The 26,719-nt window shown below is 43.7% G+C and overlaps 1 pseudogene; it reads right to left on the bottom strand.

The window, feature by feature from the left end:
* Positions 1 to 215: 215 nt before the first annotated feature.
* Positions 216 to 17,084, bottom strand: LOC100750687 (annotated as a pseudogene).
* Between the last annotated feature and the right edge of the window lie 9,635 nt (positions 17,085 to 26,719).

Below are 26,719 nucleotides of genomic sequence, written 5' to 3'. Positions count from 1 at the left end.
CGGCCGGCGAGCATACAGCCTATCTTATATTACCACTTCACCTATGTACTGCAAGAGTGACCTTGGGAAAGTCACTGCACCTCTCTGCTCTGTCATCAGCTGCCCAATGGGGTAATAAGCAAGGTGGGCTCGGGGTAGACACTGCATCTGGTGTACTGTAGATACTGAACCCACTACCCAGACAGCAGAGAGGGCTGGAGATTGATTTTTGATAATCAAGCACAATGGGGAGAAGGGAAAGGATTGGCTGGCAGGCTATATAGGAAGCTGCTACCATAGTCTCCGCCCCTGCTGCCACCCCACTGCTGCTGCTGCTATTGCTGCTGCTGCTTGGTGGTAGCTTTGTTGGCTATGGCCTTGACCTTCCCTGTAGTTAGCTTGCCGTCTCCTTTTCTTTCTCTTTGGCCTCTTTGGCTGTCTCAACAAGTGTTTTGGAATGGCCCTCACCTTGTAGCTTGGCCAAGATGTACTCAAAGCCCTTCATTGTCTTCATCGCATTGATTTTGAATAGGGCAAGGCCAAATTACAAATGAGGTAAAGACCCAGGCTTCCCAATGGATTTCAATCCTGCCAGCGATGTCAAGAGTACACATGACAAACACGTCATTCTTCCACCACCACCAGCTGGGTGTGGTGGCTGTTCCAGGTAAAGGTGACGATGGTATGATTTTGTGGGTCTGCAATAGAGTACTCCAGAATGCACACCAAGTGAGCAATGTTGGCAGGAAACAGTCACTCTGCCCAGCGTGCCATCCTGTTGGTCTTGGTCAAGAGTCTATGGGACAGAAGCTTCTGGTCAGGGGTCATCTCCCCATGCACTATTTCTTCAATTAAGTCATGTTTGCTATAGGGATTCTGGTACCTTTACCAGAAGGCAGCAAACACTTTGTCCCAGGAGCACGCTCTAGCTCAAGAAATGCTTCCCCATCATCAGGGCTAGGACAGCCTCAGCACCAGTGCAATATCAGATGAAGACCTCACACACCTGGAGCCAGGAGGCAGAGTGACTCAGAGCATGCCAGTCTGGCTCATCAGTCACCGCCTCATCAATCCCAGATCCCTACCACCTGCCATTAGGAGATATAAGACTCTTTTCAAGGTTTTCATGTTTCAATGAATGTGTGGAGGAAATGTCAGGGTTTAACTGTATCTTGAAATTACCCCAGACATTAATTACCAGATGAACTTCTATTCGAGAAGGTGAACTTGTTAATTAGCTGGGATATAAACAGCACTACTTTCTATTGAGAGCACAAAATAGCCACTGTTTTACCTAAGAAATGATGCTATACAGCTATACAATCACTTTGTCATTTTCTTTTAGCTGGTAGTGAAGCATACACAGCAAATCCTTCTGTGTTGGAGAGAAAACGGGAAGGACCATGTTGCACGGTCCCTGTGGATGGGACACCAATGACACAGGCACCAGGGACAAAGTGAAACAACAAGCTCACTTTATTTCAGGAAGGGGTAAGCCTTATATACTTCCCACCCTGCCCCAGGGGGTGGATCCTCTGAGCTGGCATCTTCTGAGATGATATGGTCACTGTCCATAGGTCCATGTCATCTCTCATCAGACTTGGCTGCTGTTGTCAAGGCCCTATGGCAGACCCAGGCCAGCTGTCAGGAAATATCTACTGCACATGCTCTTACTATCCATCTAAACTGGCTGTGAGGCCCATTGAGGCTTAGTCATCCCACAGGACCTATGAGGAACGGATGTTCAAAATCCTTGCTTAGAACAACTGATGCTGAAGGAAGCACATTTGTAAATTACAGTCAACTCCTGTTGACCTCAGACTAACAGAAAATAAAGATATGGGAAAGGAAATCCCCAAGACTTCTTTGCCTGAAAATCAACAACATGACTACTGGGTCATATTTTCTCAGTTTAAAACTCGAGCTAATATGATCTTCAGGTCCCACGAGACCACTAGGTTCCTGGGTATATAAACTCCCTGTTTGTTTCAGGGAGTCAATTAAGAAACTGAAACTTGCCTGGTATGATTGTACATGCCTTTAATTCCTTAACACTGAAGGTAGAGGCAGGCAGATCTGTTTGAGTTTTGAGTTCAGCCTGGTCTACAGAGTGAGTTTCAGGCCAGTCAAGGCTACATAGTGAGTTTTTTGTCTCAAAAAGAAGAAGATGAAGAAGAAAAAGAGGAGACGAAAAGGGGGGGTTGAAACTTACACAAAGCACAATGCCCTTATACATCACATACTTTACTTCAACCTACAATTAACCAAACAGAAGTAAATTTTCAACTAGATAAACACTGTAGGTTCTAGGGTCTATAGAGAATTAGATACTTATGTCAACAGGACCAATTTCATTTGTGGAGAAAAAAAAAAAGCATCATTGCCCTACCACTGAGTAGCAAACAAAAGAGTAAACAAAGCAGATCTCTAACCCCAGCCCTCAAGAGGCTGAGTGGGAATCATAAACTCAATACTACCCTATCCTGGGTTGTACAGCAAGACTCTGTTTCAAAAAAGCAAGGGGGGAGGGTTGAGAAAAATCTTAGTATTTGGACTTTCAGGTGATTCTTTGGTAATTAATAATGAAAAATATATAAAGATGGTCCCATTCACTTTATCATGTTGACCACATGGTGAGTCCATGTGCAGAAAAATGATTCTTGTTTGTGAAATGAAGTGGAATAATTTCAATAAAACAATAAAACAATGAACATGCTGCATAGTTGATTAGCATAATTCTACCTCAGTACTAAATTGGGGCAGTTAGCTTAACAAAACTGAGTTAATTTTATAAACTATATAGAATAGCAACTGAGCTCAGAAACTGAATGAATGAATGAATAAATGAATGAAGGAATGAACTGTTTCTTCCTACTATCATGCCTGCTTACTTCTCTACTAAAAAATGGATCTCAGTTGTCTAGTGGGTCCCGATTAGTGGTTAGGAATATAATGAACTCTATAGGTAACCTGTCTAGGTTTAAGCCCTAACCCTATCATTACTTCCACAACTTTAAGCAAGTTACGCACATTCTGTAGGTCCTGTTTTCTCATTTTAATTACTATTCTCACTTGGTACTTGCTGTAAACTGCATAGACTAACTCATGAATATCAAACAACTCCATGAAATACATGCTTTAACTATCCCCATGTACAGACAGGAAACCAAAACCACTTAAGTTCAGTAATTTGCCCCAGGACACATTACTAGTATGTGCAACCAAGTGGCTATCTTAGTGCCAAGACTGTGGCAGCAGTCCACCTAGCAACACTGCTCCAAACACAGGTTGGCAAGTGACAGTTACATATAATTAGCATAATGTTGTTTGATGTTGATGCTGATGATGCTTCGATGGTGGTGGTGCTACTGCTGATGCTACTGCTGATGCTGATACTGATGCTGCTGATGCTGGTGCTGCTGATGCTGATGCCACTGATGCTGATGCTGTCATAATGAGAACATAACTAAGCAAATGAGAGAGAATTTCTAATCACAGAGGATCTCTATTTCATCAACTGCATCATTTCCCTTCTGTTCTGAATGTTAGAGAATCGATCCTGCTCTAACTCTGCTTGGGATGCATCATCTACAGCTTACCAACTGGCTCAGGGTCCAATAGCTGCAGAACTGAAGTCTGTATAAGTGGCAGTCCTTCTAACACTTACATGTGTCATCACATCTTCCTAGATAGGGTGAAGGGGTGAGACCTCCTTTCATCCTTTCATTCTCTTAGAAAAAATAGTGCTCAGTTGGGCAATTTCCTGCAGCAATTCAGACAGAGCATGTGCTTGAGAAACTTCTACTTCCTATCAGGTGGATTTCAGGTCCTCCCCTAAGCTCATTCAGTGTAGACTCGTTGTCTGAAAATTGGGGAGAATGATTCTGTATGGTTACATCTGCCTGCCAATGATTGTACAGTAGCTTCCTTGTCTCACAGAACTGCTCCTCCCAATACCTTTGGTTCAGTATTGCAGATTCTTCCAACTACAATGGAGGAAACCAACATGTACATAACTACCTAAATAGTATGACTTCTGACCCCAGCATTATACAACAGCATAGAAAGTGGGGATGACAATTGCTTCATTGCGTAGAACCGATCACAGTGGGCCTTTTTATTCTTTAGTAAACTATGGGATTGATTGTGACAGAGTGTGACTGCCACCTAGTGTAAATCTTACGAGTGACGAGGCACATTTTTTTTTCTAGGAAAAACTTGAAGTAAACCCCCTCAAATTTTTGAGATAAAGAGCAGTGACAATACTGAAATTCTCCAAAAGTCACTCCCCTTCCTTCCTTCCTTCCTTCCTTCTAGGCAATGATGATGGAGACAATAAAGTACAGTTGGAGTCTGAGGATGCTGTTCAGAGGTGGGAGAGCAGCATAAGCTTCCAACACAGACACTGACAAGACTCCCCAGGCATGAGCAGTGCTCGGGCATCACAGACTTTCCAATGTGGAGTCAAGCCCTCTACGACTTAGTGCCTGGAGACATAGGCAAGAGCCCATACTACCTGAGTGCCTGAAGAAGAATGCCTCATTTTCTCCCTCCAAAATTTACCTATCCAATATGTTTCTTCACCTTTCCACCCAATTTAGAGAGAATGAATGTTCATCCTCAGGAAGGGAATGTCATGTGGGAAGAATGAGTGATCCTCCCAACCACCTCCCCTCCCCCATCACAAATGAGATTGATGACTACTTTAAGTGCCATCCTAGAGCCTTCATCCAGTAGCTGATAAAAGCAGAAGCAGAGACCCACAGCTAAGCACTGAGCCAAACTCCCGGAATCCAGATATAGAGAGGGAGGAGTGATGAGCAAAGGGATCAAGACCATGCTGGGGAAACCCACAGAAACAGCTGCCCTGAGCAAGTGGGAGGTTACAGACCCCAGTCTGACAGCTGGGGAACCAGCATAGAACCAAATGAAGCCCCCTGAACGTGGGTGTCAGTTAGGAGACCTTGGCAATCTATGGGGCCTCTGAGAGTGGAACCAGTATTTTTGTTTGTTTTGTTTTGTTTTGTTTTGCTTTGTTTTGTTTTTCAAGACAGGGTTTCTCTGTGGCTTTGGAGCCTGTCCTGGAACTAGCCCTTGTAGACCAGGCTGGTCTCAAACTCACAGAGATCCACCTGCCTCTGCTTCCTGAGTGCTGGGATTAAAGGCATGCGCCACCAACATCCAGCTATGGAACCAGTATTTATCCCTATTGCACAAATGGAATTTGGGAGCCCATTCCTCATGGAGGGATACTCTCTCAGCCTAGATACACAGGGGAGGGCCTAGGCCCTGCCCCAAATGACTTGATGATCTCTCATGGGAAGCCTCACCCTCCCTGGTGAGTGGATGGGGAGTGGCATGGGGCATGGAAGGATGGGAGAGAGAGGGAACTGGGATTGATATGTAAAATAAGATTGTTTCTAATTTAAGTAAAAATTTTATATTAGAAAACCATCAGGAGGGCTAGGGAGATGGCTCAGAGGCACTGGCTGTTCTTCCAGAGGTCTTGAGTTCAATTCCCAGCAACCACATGGTGGCTCACAACCATCTAAATGAGATCTGGTGCCCTCTTCTGGCACTCAGGCATACATGAAGGCAGAATGTTGTATGCATAATAAATAAATCTTTTTTTTTAAAGTCAGGAAATTATAAGTTGTTGAGAGTAAGTAATGAAAATTTTCCATAGGACTTAGGTTAACTAACATATATAAAGACTTAAGGAGTTCAGCTGATAAGAGTACTTACTGCTCATGCAGGAGGACCTGAGTTCAAATCCTCAGTACACACAGGAAAAGTTGGACATGGCTGCTCACAAACTTGTTACCTGAGACAGGAAGATCTCTGTGGCTTTCTCGCTGCCAGTTTAGTTCCATGTTCAGTGAGGGAACCTGTTCCTATAGAGCAGGACACCAGACATCCTTTTCTGGCCTCCAAACTCTTGCATGCCTGCACATACCTGCACACATGTGCACATATGTCACATGCATACACCATACACTCGCACACAAAGATAAATAATCTGGGAGGATTCGTGAATATTATCAAAACATGTATCAAACTATTAAATATCAAATATTATTTTTAATTAAATTTCTATTTATAAATAATAGAATAAAATATTTAACACATTCCCATTTTGAACCTTGCCCTGACACTATGAGCCTTTTTTTTTTTTTTTTTTTTGGTTTTTTTTTGAGACAGGGTTTCTCTGTGGCTTTTGGAGGCTGTCCTGGAACTAGCTCTTGTAGACCAAGCTGGTCTCAAACTCACAGAGATTCACCTGTCTCTGCCTCCCAAGGGCTGGGATTAAAGGCATACACCACCAATGCCTGGCCACTATGAGCCTTTTAAGGAGCCAAGTAAACCATGATTCATCTGTGCTGTCTCCATCAAGCTACCTCCAACCCTTAGACAGCTCTTGGCAATAACAAGATAGGAGATGCAACTCCGAAGTTGAGGGTCAGCTTCCCTACCTCACCCTGCTGATGGGCTGCTGTGGGACTGTCCCATGTCCTGCTACTCCTGGACATACCACATGCACCACTGGGTCCTACTTCTTACAGCCTCACAGTGAGGTCTCAAGATGGATCAGTGCAGTTCTTCCCTGTTTGGATGATCAAGCCATCCTTCATTTTGACATGGAAAACGGTAGGTGACTCAACTGGCATGGAGGCTCAGAGGGGAGCCCAGAGGGGTCAACTCTGGGCTGAAGTTTCCAGGGCAAAGCTGAGGTGAAGAGGAGCAAAGGAACAGAGGAGTCACTGCTGAGTGGGAGCCCCATTCCCTCCAAAAGTTTTGGGGCTGTAAGACTCAAGATAAAAACTACACCAGCGGATTCTGGGCTTTCCATATGATGGAAAGTCTGTCCTCTCCTATTCTCATCCTTTCTGACAATCATACAACCCATATCTGAGTGATGCTCTATTTACAGCTCAACCCTTGACTATGAGAGTCCAGAAAGGCTGGGACACAGATATCATGCGAAGTAAGTTCTAACAGGTTCATGTCAAGGGCATCTGCGTGAAAGATTCTAGAGATACTTGTCTTCCTGAGCTGCCTTCAAGGGGATAATAAAGTCCCCAGCAGTGGACGTGACCTGCAGCAGAGCCTTGGAAGGCATCATCAACATCACATGTTTGGGCCTTCAACTTCTATTCTTGGATTCTCTCTCTGACCAGTACTTTATGTAGGAACCCCTTTGTAGGGAGTCACCCTAGCCCCGCCCAATAGTCCTGGGGCAGGTACCAGGTGGACCTGGGGACTCGCCCATAAGGGCGGGGTGAAGGAAAGCCGGAATGACGTAAAGGGGCTTCTGAAGGGACTGCACGTGGGGACGGGAGCTCTCTCTTTGTTCTGGCCGCGCTGGCTGGGTTCTTAACCTAGCTCTGGCCTGTGTTTCACCCGGCTGTGCTTTGAAATAAAGAGGAGGCAAAAGAAGACAAGGGAGAATGGGGGTGAAACTGACCGAGGTACCATTGTGTACATATTTGAAAATGTTACCAACTAACTGCACTTGCCAGCACATGCCTACAATCCTACAATGCGAGAGGCAGAGGAAGGAGGAGTAGGAGTTTAAAGGCAGCTTGAGTTACAGAGTAAGTATGAAGGCAGCCTAAACTAAGACCCTGTCTCCAGAACAACAACAACAAAATCTCCAACAACAAAAGTCAAAACTCACAAGTGAAAAAATATTACTAAAAAAGAAAAACATGAAAATTTGTTTAACTAGTTGGTCTACCTTACTTCTCTACCTACGATCCCAGGCAGTAACAATACAAGATGCCTTTGGATCCCTTATCTTCATGATTCCAGGAAGCTGAAGTGTTCGTGTTTGCTGCAGGAAGACAGCTTGAAATCGTGCCTAGGCTTTGTCACAGGAGGCCCAACTCCTGATGCTATCACTTACCTTGATGAGACCCAGATAGTCCTAAACAATAGCACCTTTTGTGTCTAACGATGAGAAATCAGAAAGGACAGAGAGCTGGGGATAGAGGGCTTCAAAAAAGACAAGAGATATAGAATGGGGGAGGGAGTTTCAGAAGGCGTGGGGTGGTCTGCAGCCACTATAGCCAACAGAGTGTCATCCAAGTGCAGAAAGGAAGAAGTCTGGTTCTACATGACTCTGTAGCCAGTGTTGGTTCAAAATTAGAGAATCTGACACTGGGAAGTTTATTTTAGGCATATTTAAGTACAGCACAATTTGGAAAAGGCTTTCTTGTGATAATAACTCAGTCTCAGGTGCACAGCAAAGCTTAAAGTATGACTCCACCAGGACACTTTGTAAAGTACATGTGGCATCTTCCATAAAGATGGGTTCTATAGGTACATATGACATCGTAAGGGTCTGGGGGAGGATCTGGTGTGGCCTGGGTCATACAGATAGGGCAAAGGTCACCAGACTATTAACCACTTCTGTTCCAAGCCACCTGGGCAGAAAGCAGGTCAGACAGCTCTCCCTTTGAAGAGACAGCCCTGCATGTTCCATATTTTTTTTTATTCCCTAGTGCTATGATTACAAGGACCTCAAGTTTCCTACAAGAAAGAACAGAGACCTGAGGGTGGGAGGGTTTCTTCCTGACCACATGCTCTCCTGTGAGATGCTGCAGGGAGAAAAAAAAAAAAAAAAAAAAAAGGATGTTACATAGTAAGCACAAGAAATAAAAGGTGACCTCAGATGATTTTTATTGTTTAAAAGGAAAAAATTCAGGGGGGATATTAAGAAATAATGAAAGATATAAATATCACTTGCTACTAAAGAAATGCAAATAAGATCACAAGGTAATAATAACAAAACACACATACACACCTATTATAGCAGTAAAAATAAAAATGAACAGACTGAGGGAATAGCTCTGTGAGTAGTGTCTGCTTCACAAACATGAGGAACCTCAGTTCAGATCTCCAACACCCACAAAAAAAATGGGTTTGGTGACCCATGCCTTAAACCCCAGTACTGGGGAACAGCTACAAGCAGCCCCAGAGTTCACAGGCAAGCAAATCTAGCAGAGAAATAGTGCAGTGCAAGTTCAGTAAAGGGACCTTTCTCAAAAGACAAGATGAAGGGTCATAGGGGAAGAAACCCAAGGGTCACCTCTGGCCTCTACATGCATACCCATACACGAAAGAAAGAAAGAAAGAAAGAAAGAAAGAAAGAAAGAAAGAAAGGAGGGAGGGAGGGAGGGAGGGAGGGAGGGAGGGAGGGAGGGAGGGAGGGAGAGAAGGAAAATAAATAAATGCAGCCAGGCAGTGATAGCATGCTCCTTTAATCCCAGCACTTGGGAGGCAGAGGTAGGTGGATTTCTTCAAGTTCGAAGCCAGTCTGGTCTACAGAGTGAGTTCCAGGACAGTCAGGCTGCACAGAGAAATCCTGTCTCAAAACACCAAAAAAGAAAACAAATGCAATACCAGAGACTGCCAAAGATATAGAACAACTGGATTGTTGAGGTAAGGAACATAAAAGAATGACCACAGTTAGATAATTTCTTATAATGCTAAACATACTGATCCCAATTATTTGGTAGCCTGAGACAGGAGGATCAAAAGTTCAAGGCTAGACTGATCTGACAGGAAGCTTGAGTCTGACCGGTACTACACCTACAGAACCTGTCTCAAAGTAACACACACACACAAAAAAAAAATGTATACTACACAAGTCAGAAATTATATCCCTGGGTACAAATACTGGAGAAGTAAATTACCTCCATATAAACATCTGTTTACATGTACCATGGCTTTATTTTTAATCACCAAAACCTGGCAACAACCATTATTCTGTGCATATTTAAACAAACTGTGGTAAATTCTATTTTGTGGAATACTAAATGATAATAAAAAATAAATCCAGTTCTGAAAAACATAGCTCTGGGAAGCATTATGCTAGGTGAAAAATAAGCCAAGAGACATAAACATAGTCCTATCTATATGATCTATTCATACAGCATTCTTCATATGACAAATTCCAGCGATGGAAAACAAACTAATCCAGCTAGTGGCTGCCAGGATGAGGGTGGTGGGAGGGGAGGACAGCTGTGACTGCAGAGAGGAAGCACAAAAAGATATTTGGAGAGACAGTTCGGCATCCTGGCTGGGGTGGGACCAGTAAAGTATAAATAAGGACATGCAAATAAGAGATGGATTTAAAAACCCTCGGTTGTTCTAAAAACCAACTTTACTGATGCAGAGTTTACTCTGCAAATTTTTATTAAAAATTTTTTTATTATTATGGGGCTGAAGAGATGGCTCAATGATTAAGAGTGCACACTGATATTGCAGAGGACCTGGCTTCAATTTCCTAGCTCTCAAGTCCATGATAAAATAAGAAAGAACTATACCATATTCCAACAAGGCTGGCTTCCTTATTTTATGATGACACTGTAGTTAGGAAAGATATTGCCCTTAGACGAAACTGAGGAGGATATACAGAGTTCTTTGGTATGCTGAAATTTACTGTGAACTTTGTGTAAAAAGGTGAATTTGAAAGTGACAGAGCCGGGCATTGGTGGCACACACCTTTAATCCCAGCACTTGGGAGGTAGAGGCAGGCAGATCTCTGTGAGTTCGAGGCCAGCCTGGTCTACAGAGCGAGTGCCAGCATAGGCTCCAAAGCTACACAGAGAAACCCTGTCTCAGAAAAAAAAAAGAAAAAGAAAAAAAGAAAGAAAGGAAAGGAAAGAAAAGAAAAGAAAAGAAAAGAAAAGAAAAGAAAGTGACAGAGTATGGACTAGCAAGAAGGCTCCCTGGGATTCACATGGTAGAAGAGAATGAACTCTCAGAAGCTGTCCTCTGGCCTCTATACGCATACTGTTGGCACACTCACAGAATAATGTAATAGAAAAACTAAGATTTATTGTTTTTAATTATGTATGTGCATCTGTCTGTGTGTATGCACATGAGTGCTGGTACTGCAGAAGCCAGAGGCACCAGATCCTCCTAGAATTGGAATTACAATAGCTGTGAGCTGCCCAACGTGGATGCTGGAAATTTGAACTCAGGGTCTCTACAACAGCAGTAAACACTCTTAACCACATAGAGTCATCTCTCCAGCCACATGCCAATAAAAACTTTTTAATAAAAGAAAACTGCAGATTAGACTATGCCTGGTAAAGCTGGTTTTTAGAATAACTGGGTCGTTTTTTTTTTTTAATTCACCTCTTAACTTATTTACTCATCATTATTTATATTTTCCCTGGTTCTGATTTTTGCTTCTTCCTATATGGTTTGTTCTGATTGTGAGCAAACAAATAATTTTTGCAAAATATGGCATAAAAATCAATAAAAATGACTTGGCTTTCAACGAATAATGGCGAAGCATTTGCTTGACGCCAGGTACTATGCCAGATCCTATGAACATGATTAATGTCCAAACAGGTCTCTGCATTGCCTCTTCCCACCTCCTGCTTCAGCAACACTAAACCTGTTTCCATACACACAGTCCCTAATCTAGTTTTTCTCTGTGCTCTGTTTCTTGTTCTTGGGTCTTTCACCAAAACACAAATAGCAATTTCTGAAATAAAAGGAAGAGGACACGAAGCAGAGATCTTTAACCACCAGAAAACAGAAACCCTTAGTACTAAGAAGTAGTGGGAGGGAATGGCTTCAAGGCAGCTGAAATTAGAAGGAGTGCGAGAGAGGGTGGGTGGTTGCCTGCTTCAAGCAAAGGAGCTAGTGAACAACGCCCCCACGAACCAGGTTGTAGTGCCAAATTCAAAGCTGTTTGCTTTGTACTACCATCCTTCACTGTAGCCACACAAATTCACATCATTATCCCCAGGAAATATTAGTGCATCCCTAAAGAATGCCGAAAGCAAACAGCATAGACAATAGCAGTACTTCTTTTGGTTTTTTTGTTTGTAAGTTTGCTTGTTTGTTTGGGGTTTTTTTGGGTTTTTTGTTTTTGGTTTTTTTGGGGGGGTTAGGGGATGAGAAAGGGTTTCTCTGTGTAGCTTTGTAGACCAGGTTGGCCTCAAACTCACAGAGATTCACCTGCCTCTGCCTCCTGAGTGTTAGGATTTAATTAAAATATTAAGTAAATCATATGTAACAGGCGCCATTCTAGGAATAAACACAAGATAGATAGCAATATAGTCAATAGTGGGATCATCGGTCCATAGTACATTTCACTGTTTTAACCACTCAGTTCATGGTAGTTTGTTATGACAGCCCCAGGAAATTAATACAATTTCTTTCCTGCTCTCATGTATCAGCAGTACCTGGTTTGCAATGGTTCAACATAAATATGTTTACTTTTGTATTTTACAGTAGTGCAACAGCAATAGGCACATAGTAAAACAGATGCTGACTTTGGAAATTTGCAACATATGTACATATGCATAGGGCTGTGCCTCTAAGTGTGTGCATAAGAAGGCCAGAGGGCGGTATCAGGTATCTTCCTCAGTTGCTCTTCATTTTTAAGGCAAGGTCTCTCACTATACCTAGACATCACTAATTCAGTTAAACTGGCTAGCCAGTGGGCGCCAGGGATCTGCCTGTCTCTACTCCATCACAGAGCTGGGGTTACAGCTGCACACCAACACACCTAGCTTTGTTTTGCTTTGTTTTTTCTCCTTTGAATACTTCATACATAAATCTTGATCATATTCACCCTAGCTTCCCCTCCCCTGCTCCCCAGAACCTCTTCATCACAGTTCCCTCCCAACTTCATGTCAACATCTTATAATTTGTTATTACTCATTTTTAATCCCATGAGTCCAGTTACATACCCAACTTTCATATGAATGCTACGGATCCAAACTCAAGGCCTCGTGCACATGTGGCAAGCACTTCTTTGGCTGAGGATCTCTCTAGGCCCTTTACTTTTAAATGTTGCTCTTTAGCTAAGCTAGCCATGTGTGGTATGACAGTCTCACACGATGCAGGCAGTGGTCATGAGAAACGTTTCCAACCAACCACTTGATCACAGAGGTGAGGGAGTGATTAAACTTTCCAGTGTTCTATGCTGCTGAGACATGTATAATGCTAAATAGACTAGAAGTCTTAAATCTGTTTTCAACTTAAAATGTTTTCTTCTACTGGGCGTTTGGTAGCACACACCTTTAATCCCAGTACTCAGGAGGCAGAGGCAGGCAGATTTCTGTGAGTTCAAGGCCTGCCTTTTCTACAGAGCGAGTTCCAGGACAGGCTCCAAAGCAATAAAGAGAAACCCTGTCTCCAAAAACAAAAACAAGTTTTCTTCTCACAGTGGATTTTATTAAGACATAATATAATTATAAGTCAAAGAACAATTGTATCAGTCATTTAAAATTAGTAATCTAGCCAGGCATGGTAGCATTTATCATTGATATCAACACTCCAGAGGCAGAGTTGGGGGGGTAGTAAACTAATCCTTTTAAATATTAATCACCGGGTGTTGGTGGTGCATGCCTTTAATCCCAGCACTCAGGAGGCAGAGGCAGGTGGATCTCTGTGAGTTTGAGACCAGCCTGGTCTACAAGAGCTAGTTTCAGGACAGCCTCCGAAGCCACAGAGAAACCCTGTCTCGAAAAACAAACAAACAAACAAACAAAAAAACTTGAATATAAATATTAGTCACCAAAAGTATTTTTTGAGTTTGTCATTCATGTGGGGTATGGTGGCATACACCTTTAATCCCAGCTAGCATTAGCAGGTAGAGAAAGGTGAATCTCTATGTGCTTGAGGCAAATCTGGTCTACAGATTCTAAGTCAGCCAAGGATATATAATGAGATCCTATCTGACTCTGAGGATTATATGACTGTATCTGCTTGCGTGTCTGTATCTCCTTGTGTGTCTTTCTGTGTGTTGAGTTTGAAGATTGAGTTCCTAGGCCTTGGCACATGTTAATTAAACACTCTACCACTAAGTCAAATTTTGAGAATTTTGTGGTGTAAGAAGTTAGCCATCAGGGCTGGAGAGATGGCTCAGAGGTTAAGAGCACCAGCTGCTCTTCCAGAGGTCCTGAGTTCAATTCCCAGCAACCACATGGTGGCTCATAACCATCCATTATGAGATCTGGTGCCCTCTTCTGGTGTGCAGATATACGTGGAAGCAGAATGTTGTATACATAATAAATAAACAAAATCTTAAAAGAAGAAGAAGAAGAAGAAGAAGAAGAAGAAGAAGAAGAAGAAGAAGAAGAAGAAGAAGAAGAAGAAGAAGAAGTTGTTAGCCATCTGTGATAGTTTGAAAGAAAATGGCCCCCAAAGGGAGTGAACTATTACGAGGTTTGGCCTTGTTGGAGTGGGTGTAGCCTTGTTAGAGGAAGTGTGTCACTGTGGGGTGGGCTTTGAGTTCTCCTATGCTCAAGCTACTCCCAGTGTCACAGCCTACTTCCTGTTGCTTTTGATCAAGCTGTAGCCAGCACTGTGTCTGCCTGTACACTGCCATGCTCCCCACTTTGAAGATAATGGACTAAACTTCTGAAACTGTAAGCCATCACCTCAATTAAATGTTTTTCTTTGTAAGAGTTGCAGTGGTCAGGGTGTCTCTTAACAGCAATAAAAACTCTAAGACACCATGGTTCATGAGAGAAATACATTAAAATTCTCTCTCTCTCTCTCTCTCTCTCTCTCTCTCTCTCTCTCTCTCTCCTCCATCCCTCATCTCTCCTTTTAATTGTTTTGGTTTTGTTTGTGTTGGGGTGTATTAGTTACTTATCTATTATTGTGACTAAACAACACGACCAAGGCAACTTATAAAAGAAACCATTTAATTAGACTTATGGCTTCTGAGGGTTAGACTCCATGACAGTGGAGCAAAGACATGGCAGCAGGAATAGCTAGAACTACCATCCTGATCTGTAAGTAACTAGGAAGGGGCTGCCCTCAGTGACACATCTCCAAGAAGTCCACAACTTCTAATGGTTCTCAAACAGTCCCACCTACTAGGGACCAAGTTTACAAACATACCAACCTACAGGGGCTGTTCTCATTCAAACCACCACAAAGAAGTTATTTTGGTTTTGTTTTGTTTGTGTGTGTGTGTGTGTGTGTGTGTGTGTGTGTGTTTTGTTTTGAAACAGGGTCTCACTGTGTAATCTTGGCTGGTCTATAACTTGCTATTTAGCACACGTTGACCTCAAACTTTCAATAATCCTCTAACCTCTGTCATTGAGAGCTAGGATTACAGATGTGTATTGATAAGCAAGACAGAGTCTTGCTATGTTATCCAGGCTAATCTCAAAGTTCTGGGCTCAAGCAACCCTGTCTCCCTCTGAAGGAACTCAGCCTACAGGTATGTGCCATTTACCCGGCTTGAAATTTTTCTACCTCCAAAAGGAATCCCAATTAAAAAGCTTGGCTACTTTTGAATACATCCCCTCCTCTATTATCTGAAATCAGTAAATCTAAACAGTTTTCAAAGCCTTTCCAATTATTTCTGAGAACTATTTCCTGAATATGCTTTCTCTCCTTTCGCCCCCACATCCTCCAAGACTTAGTCCCCCAGTTCAGAAGCTCCAACCTATATGACTGTGACGTTTCCCACCTGACCTCCACAGGCAGTCTCCCCAGTCCAGCAGGTCCTACTCCACAACTAAAGTCTATGGAACATGCTGTGCCTCTGGTCTCTGTTTACTCTCTGTCTGTAGGTAGGAACTAGTACAAGGAATTTGGAATGTTTCTAAAGATACGCAAATTACCTCCAAAGTATCTCTTCCTGAGCCTTTTCTCCTGCAGGTCTCCCAACAAGCTCCCCACACATGTGTTAGTTCATACCATCACTTGCTTTCTCCTGTCTTTGACTATGGGTTTACCCACCCACAACTCCCCCCAGCTTGTTTACAAACTTGTACTCATTGGGCAAGATCAAATTTAAACGACTATCTTTGGGAAAGTTCATCATGAGTCACCATGACCAACTTAATTGTTCCCTTTGTTATGCTTTAAGCATTTTGTATAGCTCTCAGAATCAAGAGCTTGAGATGTTCTTTTCAAAAGAACAAGAGAACAGCTTTTACTTTTACTCAGGAGAAATAAATATCTTTTTCCACACTGTGAGAACAGCAGTCATCTTGGACTCCAAATTACACTGACTCAGAATGCAATGGGCACTCCCTTTGGTAGCACTGTGGTTCCTGTCTCCTAGTATGCAGTATCTTTATATCTTTATATAATGAGTACAGACAGAAGCCAGGACTTAGTGCTAATGTTCCTGGAATTTCGCTCAGGTCTACTTTCAGCTCCGGGGTACTTGTGATGTCCATAGAAAGAATAAAGACGATATGCACAGGGTATAATGTGGAAGAGAGTTTGTGGCACTGTGGGTGTGTGGCACTCTCAAAAGATGTGCGTGGGCATTCGCAAAGCTCCATCAGTTCCTGGTTTTGTAAGCTCTCAGTTATGAGGGAGGAGGACATCTCCATGACCTTCAAGCCTGCTAAGATCTGGCTAGCTACCTAATGCTAACACCATATGGCAAGCATGCCGGGATATACCTTCCCTGACTATATTGCATTACTTGGCGAAAGTGAATGCATTTTGCAGATGTTATTGTTTGTGTTGCTTTGGTGGGATGGCGGGTGTTGTGAGGCAGGTATTGGCAGTATTGATGATTAAACCCAGAACCCTCGCATACTAGGAGAGCACTTTGTTAATGAGCCATGTTCTGTGAGGGCTAAAGTTATGTTTTGTTTTGGATTTTTTTTGTTTGTTTTGTTTTGTTTTGTTTTTTCGAGACAGGGTTTCTCTGTGTAGCTTTGGAGCCTATCCTGGCACTCGCTCTGGAGACCAGGCTGGCCTCGAACTCACAGAGGTCCGCCTACGTCTGCCTCCCGAGTGCTGGGATTAAAGGCGTGCGCCACCAACACCCAGCCCTAAAGTTATGTTTTAAGTTTAAATTATTGTGTTTAAGAAATCTATAGGCGGTTCGCTCCAGGGCCATGGTGATGTCTGGGCCTGGGCTGCTGCCAGGGCCTCTATCTGGATTCATGGCCCTCTTGCAGCTAAGGTCTGTGTTGATTTCCATAGCGCTGGATACCACTGAAGGCCAAGAGAATAGGGCTCTACAGAGTTGGTCCAGGTCCTCACTGGCTAGCAACACCAGGGAGGATTTGGCCTGCCCCTCACCAGCTGAAGTACTCAGGTCCTACACCTCGACTGGGCAGCACAAGGCGAGCCAGCCCTGAAGCCATGGCCGTAGCCTAGCGGGTACTACTCCTCTCACCTGTGGTGTGCTGGTGAGGGTGAAGGAAAGATGCCCTCCTGCCTCAAGCCATCACCTGCAGCTGGCAAGGGAGCTGATCCTCCCCTGTACCAGCTGCAGCACTGGGGAAAGTGGGCACTGCACCTCTAGGCAGCAAATGGAGATGACCCTGTTAACAGGGGTGAGGGTGTCAACAGGGGCTTCCTGCTCCCTCGCCAGCTGCATCACTTGGGAAAGCCAGCCCTACACCTCCTCTGGGCAGCACAGTGAAGCCAATCCTCTTGGCAGTGGCATGGGTGAGCCAGCCCCGAAGCTGTGAGCATGAGAGAGCTGAACCCACTACTCCTCTGTCACGTGGGGTTGTGGGCAAGGGAAAGATGCCCCCTTTTACCCCTTGCCGCTCACCAACTATGGCAGACAAGGAAGCTGCCCCTCCCCCTCACCAGCTGCAGCATTCAGGAAAGTAGGCCCTGCTCCTCACCTGGACAGCACAGTAGAGCTGTTGGCAGGGGTACAGGTGAGCTGGCTCGGAGGCCGTGAGAGCGGGCTAGCTAGCCACACCCCCTTGTCTGTCGTGATGGTAAGAGGGAAAGATGCCCTCTCCCCTGCCAGCCGCCTGATGCAGTGAGGGAGCTAACCCTGCCCCTTATCAGCGGCAGCATTCAGGAAAGTAGGCTTTGCTCCTCACCTGGGCAGCACAGTAGAGCTGACCCTATTAGCTGGGGTGCCAGTGAATCAGCCCCAAGAATGAGAACGTGGGAGATCTGGCCCTGCACCTCATCAGCCATATGGTGGCATGGGTAGGGGGAGATAGATGCTGTTCCCCTGCCCCTTGCCACCTGAGGAAGGTGGGAGAGCTGACCCTGCCCTCAACAGCTACAGTACCTCACACCTGGGCAACACAGTAGAGCCGGCCCTGAAGGTATAGGTGTAGGAGTTCTCATTGCTGCAAAAGGTGAGCTATCCAGCAGAACAATGCAGGAGAGCTCACCCTGGTGGTGAGGACCGGGAAGAGCTGTGGGGCTAACCAACTCTACAACTACCCAGGCCCAGAATTAGGGTTACAAGTTGGCCCACTCCAACATCCACCCTATCTATGATCTGCTAGAGCACTGGACCGGTCATGTCCTATAGATCCAAAGCTGCAGGGTCCCTACACAGGTCAACAACAGGATATCCAAGAGGAGCCCCAGTGAGGGTCCTGTATTGAGTGTGCAGCAGAAACCAGAGACCTTGAGTCAAATCGATGACTCTTTGCAATGAACACTGGTAAAGATACATGGATAAAGGGTGGACTGCATGGCTCACTGTTTCACACTAAAGCTTCCAGGACGAAATTTCTGATGAGATTTTTTTTCACTTAAATTTTGTTATTTTATTTTCGGGATGGGTTGCAAGGGCAGAGGGCGGATATGAAGGGATGGGGAGATGAATGGGATCGAGATGCATTATATGAACAACACAAAGAATAAATAAAAAGAAAATTAAAAAGAAATCCATAAAACAAAATGTCTCTAATCTGTAAGCCCCATTTGCCCAAGGATGGATAACTTCCTAGAATATTGGGAGCCTTTTTGACATAAGAAAACAAACCACACGTTTTTATTTCTGTAAAGAAGTTTGGTTGCCCCAGCTGCACAGGATGTGCTTGCATGAGGACCAAAGCTAAATGCTGAGGGCTGTTTATGTTTTCACTCCGCTAAACAAGTTTGCTCAATCCATATGCACCTGCACTGGATGTACTTGATCACAAGTGGGCAGGAATTACATTAGGATGTAAGCTCACCCCTAATTGGATTGGGAGGGGGGGCAGAGCACAGGCAGGAAATATGCTTGCCCCTGATTGGACCTGATGGGAAATACGGTGGCCTTGTGGGGTTGCCTTTTGAAACCTCTGCAAAGTGTGTCTTGTGGCCATTTTCTGGGAACCCAGAGATTATCCTGGCCAGAGTCCTTCAACTTGGCCAGTATTTAATTAAAGCTTGCTTCAAATTTGGCTTTAAACTGTAGTAGCAGTTTTATTCTCAACTGGTCGGATTAACACCTGATCTCACATAGGCAAAAAAGTACATCAGGATGTATGCTTGTCCCTGATTGGATGAAGGTGGGAAGCCTTGTGGGGTTTGCTCTTATAAGCAGTAGACTAACATAATTTACAGCCATTCTCTGGGAATCCCATTTATGGACCTGGCCAGTGTCATCATCCTGGCCAGTATTTAATAAAGCTTGCTTCGAATTTGGCTCAAAAACTGAGATATTGGTCTTATTCTCACCCAGTAAGTCCAACAATTCCCCAGCCATGAGTTTCACAAATGTTAAAATGTCCCCCAGATGACTTGACCTTATCTGTAATCGAAAGAAGTATTATGCTGCAGCAGCCTGACATAATCCTTAAAATGGAATTAGAAACGAAGCAGCCAGGGCCAACAAACTGCCAGCCAGCCATGGTGGTGCATGCCTTTAATCTAAGCACTCAGGAGGCAGGCAGATCTCTGTGAGTTTATTTTTAAGATATTTTTGAAAAACATGAAATACAAAGAGGACAAGAGTACTTCTAAAGTATGAAGATTTTTATTGTACATTTAAGGAAGAAAGCTGGCAGACAGGAGAGTACAGGCTGACCATGACGGGCAGGCTAAACCAGACCATAAGAGGAGAGAAGGGGAGGGAGAGCAATAGAGGAGCCATCACTCTTTAGGCCAAGAAACCAGTGTAGCCAAAGTGGCTGAGTTATATAGGGATCTGAATCTGGGGAAAGGGGAACAGAAGCCCAGCCCCCAAGAGAAGGAGGTTTAGGGTATGGAGCAGGGTGAGAAAAGCCAAAGGAGCCACAGGTACTGAATGAGTTTTGTCATGCATTTCTTTGAGACCTAACTATTTTGAGCCACAAATTGTATTACAGTTTATATACAGGGTTAGAAAACTAATGTGGCCCAAAGTTGGTGGCACACGCCTTTAATCCCAGCACTTGGGAGGCAGAGATAGGAGGATCTCTGTGAGTTCAAGGCCAGCCTGGTCTACAGAGCAAGTGCCAGGACAGGCTCCAAAGCCACAGAGAAACCCTATCTCGAAAGAAAACACCAAAAAAAAAGAAAGAAAGGAAAGGAAAGGAAAGGAAAGGAAAGGAAAGGAAAGGAAAGGAAAGGAAAGAAAACTAATGTGCTGGGGGATTTTGCATAAGCTAGAATCTCTCTCTAAAAATAATGACAGGAATTCTGTCTGTCACTGGAGGCACAGAGCTTTATTTGAAAGTTCTTGGTCTAATGAAAGAATTTAGAAATAGACACAGATGGGAACTTGAGGACAAGTCATCAGAATCAGAAACAAAAAGAAAGCAGGCATGTTTCATGAGTGTACTGTGCCAGAAACACAGACAGATGTGTTTGTACCTTTCCACGCTGTCAGAATTTATTGAATAACAGTTATGTGGTGGTTTAACTTACAATGGCTCTCATAGGCTCATATATTTGAACACTTAGTTCCCCAGCTGGAACTATTTGGGAAGATTAGCAGGTGGGCCCTGTTAGAGGAGGTTTATTGCTGGGAGTGGGCTCTGAAGTTTCAAAAAGCCCAAGCCATTCCCATTAGCTCCCTCTGTCCCCTATTGTGTCTCAGAATGGGAGCTCTCAGCTACTGCTCCAGTGCCATGCCTACCTACCTGTAGCCACACTTTGTACCATGACATTCATGGACTCTGCTTTGTTATGGTTTTATTGCTGTGAAGAGACACCATGACCACAGCAACTCTTACAAAGGAAAACATTTATTTGTGTCTGGCATATAAATACAGTTCAGAGACTTAGCCCATTATTGTCATGGCAGGAAGTATGGTGGCATATAGGCAGACATGGTGCTGGAAAAGTAGCTGAGAGTTCTAAGTCTAGATCCATAGGTAGCAGGAAGAGACAGTGAGCCATTAGGCCTGGCTTGAGCTTTCTAACCCTCAAAAAGCCCAGCACCAGTGACACACTTCCTCTGACAAGGCTACACCTCCAATAATGCCATTCCCTATGAGTCTATGAAGGGCATTTTCATTCAGATAACCACAGGCTCTACCCCTCTGAAATTATAAGCCCCAAATATACTCCCTTGGTCATCGTGTCTAATCTCAGCAACAGAAAAGTAACTAGGATAAATAAACCACAAGCTATGTCAGTTTCATTGGCAGAAACTGGCCAAGTAATCCTGAGATTCTTTTGACAACTGACTACTGGCAAATAGATTCTTTTTATTTCAATCTTAATTGCTAATATTAACCCTTGGATCACACATTAAACAGTTTTCATTGGAGAGGCACAAAATTGCCTTCATTCTAGGGTGGCATAGACCTTGGGCACAAGAGTGTTCCATCTTCTCAATCCAAGCAAGGGGGGGAAGTATTTAATCCCAGTATTACTTGGTTACCTGTTGCAGTTAGCTCAGAGTTGCTCTGTGTGTCTGGAAATATGTGATTGGATCAAGTAGGAAGAAACATTAAGTAGATGTTTCTTATTGTCAGCTTACCTTTGGGTTTGGTTAGCCTTGGGCCAAGAAAGAAGAGCCAATTTTATTTATTGTCTTCAGTTTACCACTTAGTTTTATGGGCAGAATAGAGCCCCTGCCATTGGCCTGTCTTCAGCCTTGCAATTAGTTACTAGCAGCCAGTGGGTCTTCATTATTTATGGAAAAACCTTGATCAAATTTATTTGTCTCCACTATGGCCTGTCTATTCAGTAAGAAGCCATTAGATAAGTGATTGTGTTAAGATTACTATTGCTATGATGAGACCAAAGCAGGAAAGGGGTTATTTGGCTTACACTTCCACATCACTGTTCATCATTGAAGAACGGACAGGAACTCAGACAGGGCAGGAACATGGAGGAGGAGCTGATGCAGGAGCCATGGAGGGATGTTGCTTACTGGCTTGTTCCTCAAGGCTTTCTCAGCCTGCTTACTATAGGCACTAGGACCACCAGCCCAAGGATGGTACCACCCACAATGGCCTGTGCCCTCCACCATAAATGACTAAGAAAATATCCTACAGTAGCAGTTCGAAACCTGTGGGTTGCAACTCCTTTGAGCATCAAATAACCCTTTCGCAGGGGTTACCTAAGACCCTCCGAAAACACAGATTTACATTATGATTCATAAAAATAACAAAATTGCAGTTATGAAGTAGAAATGAAAATAATTTTATGGTTGGGGATCACCACAACACGGAGAACTGTATTAAAGGGTCGCAGCATTAGGAAGGTTAAGAACCACTACCCTACAGGCTTCCTTGCGGCATGATCTTATGAATACATTTTCCTAACTGAAGCCTCCTCTCAAATGACTTAAGCTTGTGTCAAGTTGACATAAAACTATCTAGCACAATCAGATTTTTAGCTAGAAGTCCTCTTAGCCTGATGATTCCTCTCTTTAAAACTTTACTATCCTAGGCACTGTCCTCTACATGACTGCTTGGCTACAAATGTTCACTATTTCTACATGTGTTAGCATTTCAGCCCAATCTCTCTCCTCTACTCAAAATCTCATTACATTAGCCCACAAGTTTTAGGTCAACTTGACACAAGCTTGAGTCATTTGGGAAGAGGGAAGATCAACTGAGAAAATGCTGCCACCAGATTGGCCTGTGGGAAAACCTGTGGTGATATTTTGTTTATGAGCTAATAAACCTTACCTGAAGATCAGAGTGCAATGCTAGCCACAGCCAGGCAGTGTTGGTCACACCTTTAATCCCAGCACTCAAGAGACAGAGGCAGGTGGAGCTCTGTGAGTTCAAGGCCGCCCTGGGCTACATGAGAGTGAATCAGTCTAAAAGAAAAAAAAAAAAAAAAGAGCTCACTTTTCTTTTTTTCTTTCTTTCTTTCTGAAAGGTTCAGGCTTTAATGCTGATGGGCTCTACCTCTTTAAGAGACAGACCCCACCCCCTGACAACAGTCAGGGCTCTCTCTGCCTCTCTATGGCGACCAGCCATGGCGGTCAGCCATTACCCCTGTTCCTCTTCTCTCTTAGTCTTTCTACTCTGCGGGCTTATAATAAATTAGTTAATATGTCTCATCCGCCTCTCTTCCTCTTTTTCTTTTCCTCCTTTTAAACAAAAATATGACACTTTCTTTTCTTTTTTTGGCTTTTTGAGACAGGATTTCTCTGTATTGTTTTGGAGGCTGCACTCACTCTGTAGACCAGGCTGGCCTTGAACTCACAGAGATCCACCTGCCTTTGCTTCCTGAGTGCTGGGATTAAAGGCGTGCACCACCAATGCCCAGCAACATTTCAGCTTTTATCTCTGCATAAAAAAGCACTTTCTTCATTCAGATTTTTAATGTTGTAATAGCTCCTTGAAGTAAAAATAATAATAAAGCCCAGTCATTGCTTGATAAGGTGTTTCATGGAAGGTAATGAAGAGGTCATCATATTAACATTTTGGAAAATCTAGAGACTAGGAAGCAAGAAAGAAGCCATGAGAAAAGAGGCTCAAGGGAGAATAGGAAAACATACAGTCTGAAAGTGGAGGGGGTAGAACCACAAGGTATGGAAAGCATTAGCAGGGGCCATGCCATCTTGTAAACTCCTCCATTTTGGTTGAACTGTGTCAATTCCAGTAACCACAACAATGTGATTTCTAGAAGTAAACTAACTTGTTTGTCTAGACTTTTTTATTGCCCTGCTGCATGGACCCCAACTAGCAATAGCCAACTGTGGGACAGCTTGTAAGATGTCAGCAGGCTTTGATTCTCTCAGAGACTTCCACTCTTCAGGAAGGGGATCCCCCCAAATGAAGGCCTGTGCTGCCTTAAAACACCCGTTCTCTTGTTTGACTTATTTTCCTTCTCACTGAACTTTCAGTAAGATTAAATACGAATGGGGACAAGAGATGGGGGGAAAGATGGAGGGAAGGGAAGGACTAACCAAACTAAGGATGTATGAAAGAAGCTATATAGAAACTTACTACTCTATAAGCTAACTAAAAAACATACTTTAAGAAAGAGGGTTTGAAGACTCAGAAAGACACACACAGTTTGTATTCACTCACAAGTGGATACTAGATATAAAGCAAGGAATAACCAGACTACAATCAACAGCTCCAGAGAAGCTGGGTAACAGGGAGGACCCTAGGAGGGACACATGGATCGCCCTGGGAAGGGAAATTAGATGAGATCTATGGGGTATACTGGGGGTGAGAGGATGGTAACAGGGAGGGAAGGGGGGATGAGAATATGAGAGAACAGGATGGGATGGTTGAGGCAGGGAGGGATGTAGTGGAAGAGCAATGAAAGAGATATTTTAATAGAAACACTATGGGGTTAGGGAGAAACCTGGTGCTAGGGTAATTCCCAAGAGTCCACAAGGATGATGCCAGCTAAGACTCCTAGCAATAATGGAGATGATGTCTGATTACCCCTGTAATCAGACTGATAAAATAACACAACAATCATCACAGAGCTTTCATCCAACAATTAATGGAACCAGATGTAGAAACCTACAACCAAGAACCAGTTTGAGCTCTGGGAGTCCAGTCAAAGACAGGGAGGAGGGAATATATGAGCAAGGGAGGTCGAGATCATAATGGAGAAATCTACTGTGACAGCTGAACCAAGCTGGTAGAAACTAATGAAGTCTAGACTCACAGCTGTGGAGACTCCAGGGGGAGTGAACTAGGCCCTCTGCATGTGGGAGATAGTTTGTGAAGCTTGAGGGGCCCCTGGCAGTAGGACCATGATACAAACCTGGTACATGAGCCAGCTTGTTGGAACCCATTCCCTATGGTGGGATGCCACACTCAACCTTAATGCATGGGAGAGGGGCCTGGCCCTACCCTAACCTATTGTGCCAGACTTTGTTGACTCCTCATGGGAGCCCTTAGCTGTGAGTTGGAGTGGACTGAGGGTGGGCTGTCAGGGGAGGTGAGGGAGGACAGAAGTAGGGGTGGGAGGGAGAACTGTGGATAGAATGTAAAATGAAACTTAAAAGAATAAAGAAAAAGAAAAATGTTTTGAGCTGGTGGTGCCATATGCCTTTAGTCCCAGTACTAGGGAGGCAGACACAGGCTGATCTCTGAGTTCAAGGCCAGCTTGGTCTACAGAGCAAGTTCCAGGACAACCAGAGTTACACAGAGAAACCCTGTTTTGAAGAAGGAGGAGGGAGGGAGGGAAAGAGAGAGGAATGGAAAGAAAGAATGAAAGAAAGAAAGAAAGAAAGAAAGAAAGAAAGAAAGAAAGAAAGAAAGGAAGGAAGGAAGGAAGGAAGGAAGGAAGAAAGGAAGAAATAGAGTTGGAATAGCAGAATCATGAGTGGGTAAATAATGATATTCCCAGGAGTCACAAGACAAGATTATGGAAGACACCACACACTTGGTTACAAGAAACTAACATATCATACTGAAACTCAGTATCAGTATCAAATATCATACTACACTGCCTACCTGCTAGCTAGTGTTCATAGTGCTGGAAGGTGTGGAACAAGCTGTTGGGGGAAGAAAAAGCATCAGTGGTCTTGCCCAGTCATGGACTCGGTGTTGTTTTTCTTTTTTAATTCTTGTTGCCTTTTAAGCTACAGCTATCCTAGTTAGCAGCTGCCACTCTGCCACTACCAGCAGTGGCAAGCTGGTAAGGGCTGAAGCCTGAGGGAATTCTGTTCCATCGGGCACCAACTCTTTCAAAGTTACTAAGTTATTTAAACCTCTGTCCCTAACTAAAGAACTCAAGATTCAAAGGTTGACATAGAATCCTGCTTCCCAGAGAGGCCAAATTGCAAGCAGTTCACCTCCTCTTGTCTCCCAAGAAGTCCTTGTCCCTCTATATAAACTCTTCTCTACCTGGCTCCTCCCTACAACTTCCTGTTAGCTAGTTACTGACGCAGCCTCCTGACCACAAGTGAATTTTATTTAATGAAACACATCTTTGCATCATTAAACAAATGTCCCAGAGCAGAAACAAAAGTAACACACCTTAAAATAATATTCTACAACACCCCAGTGTGCAACAACATTGATTTTCCAAGTAAGATATACTCACTGATTTGATAGTAGCATGACTGTTGGATGGGTAACCAAGTGCTTTCTGATTAGATTTGCAGCCCACTCTGATAGGTAATATACGCCTAGTCCTGGAAATCTTGTCAGAACTTATGGCTAGGGGTGATCATAGGCCCTGGGGAAAAAAATTACTTCTGGATTTTTGTTTGTTTGTAAATGGACACATAGCTGAACCATATATCATTAAAAGTTAGTTGTGTAAGGATTCAGGCATTATGCTGGCCTGCCCCTGTCACCTAGCAGAATGCACTCAGGCAGTACCCTGGTCATCCCAGGGTTCCCATGGTTTTTTAGTCTGTACAAAGGTACAAAGGACCCTTTAAAAGAAACACACTCCTCCCCTGCTCACTTATGTTCTCTTTCTAGCTGTTCCCCTGAGGAAGACAGGACGTTTCCTGTCTCCCTCTTCTCTTCTGTCTTCTGTCTCTGTGTCACCGTCACCTGCCATGGAATCCCCCAAGCTTCCCCTCATGCTTTATCATAACAAGTTATATGTAGTAATTATTACAGTAATTGTTTAGAGTAATTTGTGTATTATTGTAAGTACTCTACTCTTTAGGGTTCCTAAGTTTAACAAAACTTCCTGAACTGACTATGTTTAAAAG

This window comes from Cricetulus griseus, chromosome 6 (genome assembly GCF_003668045.3).
Source record: "Cricetulus griseus strain 17A/GY chromosome 6, alternate assembly CriGri-PICRH-1.0, whole genome shotgun sequence".
Lineage (NCBI taxonomy): Eukaryota > Metazoa > Chordata > Mammalia > Rodentia > Cricetidae > Cricetulus > Cricetulus griseus.
The sequence above is the reverse complement of the archived record's forward strand: the minus strand, read 5'-3'. Positions and strand labels throughout refer to the sequence as shown.